The sequence below is a fragment of the Ursus americanus genome, chromosome 10 (assembly GCF_024610735.1).
Source record: "Ursus americanus isolate L20-20 chromosome 10, mUrsAme1.1.p, whole genome shotgun sequence".
In the NCBI taxonomy this organism is placed as follows: domain Eukaryota; kingdom Metazoa; phylum Chordata; class Mammalia; order Carnivora; family Ursidae; genus Ursus; species Ursus americanus.
The window spans coordinates 39,046,925-39,049,931 of record NC_142136.1 but is presented as its reverse complement, the minus strand read 5'-3'; the positions used below and the strand labels follow the sequence as shown (position 1 = coordinate 39,049,931).

At 31.8% G+C, this 3,007-nt stretch overlaps 1 non-coding gene across 1 annotated transcript; it reads right to left on the bottom strand.

The window, feature by feature from the left end:
- Positions 1-377: 377 nt before the first annotated feature.
- On the bottom strand, positions 378-480 carry LOC123801192 (U6 spliceosomal RNA). The gene has a single exon (XR_006782149.1). It is a non-coding gene; the product is annotated as a U6 spliceosomal RNA (small nuclear RNA).
- Between the last annotated feature and the right edge of the window lie 2,527 nt (positions 481-3,007).

Here is a 3,007-nt window from a genome sequence, read left to right as displayed (position 1 = left end):
AGGGTAAGATTCAAGCACAAATAAATTGCTTAGTAATAACATATATTACTTGATCATATATATATATATATATTATATACACACACACAATATATCAATATATATACTTTATGAGACCGAAATAATAAGATAATCAAACTCTCAGCCTGAATTCATTGGTCACCTGAGAGATTGAATTTCATTGCTCTGTCCTGAAACTCAGAATACTATCTATTTCATTGTGAAGTTACACATAAAGAATGGATCAATTATACCAATAATATTTTAAAATCATTGTAGCCTTGGCTACAAAATAAAAGCTAAAATAAAATATGTCACCCCAAATCTGATTAAATTAATATAAAAGTTAAATTGACATTTCATAAGTTATTTTTTTTTTTAATACAAAACACTTCAGGAATCTGTGTGTCATCCTTGTGCAGGGGCCTTGGAAACCTTCTCTAGTTCCAATTTTAGTGTATGTGCTGTTGCAGCAAGCATGTTAATTTTTGTTCCAATAGAATCTTTCTCTCTATAGCAATTTGATAAAGAATATAATAAAAATATACCCTCACTAATTTGAAATTGAATTATTTGCTGCTTAGGTTTTTATAGCTACAGTGCTAAATGGGACTATTAGCAACATACGTATTATTTGTCTACTTACTAGTTTATAATTTGTTTCTCCACTTTGTCTATTTTTTGTATGCCTGGAAATTAGGAGATAGATATGTGTATAACCTTTTTTTTTTTTTTTGCCCTGGAAAGTGTTCTTAAATCATTGTTTCTTATTATAATACACTGCTTCTTATTGATTAGATATTTTTTACTGGGCAAGTTGGCTATACCAATAAATCAATGGACTCTGTTATAACATTAGTAGAAAGATGTAAGTATAAATATAGATAGTGCCTTCTTAGTGCCAAATAAAGAACTGCTGAGTAAGTAAGCAATATCCTTGAGGTCAAGAATAATAGTCAAGGAAATTAAGCAATTAAGCAAACAATTGTGATTAAAGTGTGTTAGGGGAATAAGTTAAGTAGAAAGGATTTAACACTACTGATGATGGATTATAAAATTTAAGTGAGTTATGGTAAGAGGTGAAGACAGTTGTCTTCATAAATAGTGATCCAATGGTGAGGTAAATGGATTAGAGAGACTGACAAATCAAAGAATTATGAATAAAGTTCTTGATTTTAGCACAAATTTGCTCTGGAAACTATGTGGCGGGAAGAGCTACCATAATAAGGAAAGGCTTCTTATTTATGAAAGAGGGCTTCTTTGTCATGCTAATACTTACAGGGAGATTTGGAATTGTGCTGTGAGTCAGAAAAGGGGAGTGTGTGTTTGTTTCACCATTCCACGAAAAACCAGAGAGGATATCACTATGTCATATCCCCACCAACTTGTAGTAGTGGAGATGGAATGTGTGGCCATGACACCATATGATTTATGTATTTGATACCATGATTCTAGAACTAAATTTTAAATTTAGTTTTTAATTTAATTAAAAAAAGATATTCCATTATGCCCAACATCTCTCTATGCTTTTGCCTCTACCCAAAATCTTGAACACCTTTTTTTTTTCTTTTTGTCAAATGGACTCCTATTTTCATTTCAGTGCTCTAAATTGCATATTCTTGTGCTCCATCTTCCTTCTCAAAACTTACATTATACTTTCCAGAGCCCTTGATCTGCAACCACCTAGCTTCCATTATTTTAGAATAAAGTGGACAATGGGGCCAATTCTTGTCTGGCCTGCTTCTGCTTCTCTAAAGTTACTTTACTCTCCCTAACTCACTATATTCTAACATAATTGGTTTTCTGACTGACTACATCATGCTATCTTCATTCCTATTTCAGGTATTTTGCATTTGATTTCCCTTATGTCTAAAAACTCATCTCCTGGCTCTTTGGTGATCACTCCTTCCATTCCTTTTGGTCATAATTTATGTTATCTCTGCAGGAGGTCATTCCTTACCTCCCATCACCTTGATTTGCAGCCTCACACACTCATTATTAATTATCTATTGAATCCCCTTTCTAATTCCTGTTTGACAAGCTTGGTTTGTAGTGTTGTGTGTGTGTTGTTTATTGTTTGGAAGTCTCACTTCATTATATATTGTCATTATGACAATATGATACTTAAGAAACATTTAATGCAATATTGCTTTCAATATACTATTAGCAAATATTTCTGTATTGTCCATGCTGTGTGAAGTAGTAGACATTGAATAGTATAAGATATTCAGTTTCTTTTCTAACAGTTACTCACCAAAAAAGAAAAACAAAAACAATTTAATATGTGAAAAGCAGTATTGCATTAAACATTTCTTAAGGGTTCTGAGACAGCTAATATATTCCTGAAACTTAGATTATTATAAATGAGTCATTTTCAGCAGGGGAACATTCTTATTTTTATGAAAATTAAAGTCTTTTATTCATGATGCCATTATTTTTAAGATTCTTAACTACGTATTTTTTTCCTCCTTTTTCTACAAAGGCAAAGAAATGGGCACTATAAAAGGAACAATCATATGCTCTGATCTCTTATAATCATTCAAACAAGCTAATCATTAACATGTGCCTTTTCAAGCTTTGAATCTCCAAACTCAGAAACTTTGAGGGAGAAAAATGAAGTAAGTTCTGCTTTCTGTAAATATTGCCATTTATGGAATATATATTATGGGCTACACTGCTAGGTGTTTCGTCTTATTGTCATTCTATGCCATTTAATTCTTGGCTTGAACTAACAATGTTGGGATTACTAATGATGATAAGAAAATAAAGAAAACAAGTATAAGATAAGGAAAACAAGACAAAAATTATAAGAGGAAACTCAGTTTGAGAGATTAGTAAGTTTGTTAAAGGTAGTTATATATGTGTGTGTGATGGTTAATATTTTTGTCAATTTGACCGAGCCGTGATGCCCAGACATTTGGTGAAATACTATGCTCGACATTTCTGGATGTTTTTGTGAGGATGGTTTGGGGCGATATTAGTATTTAAATCCATGGGCTGTCCATAA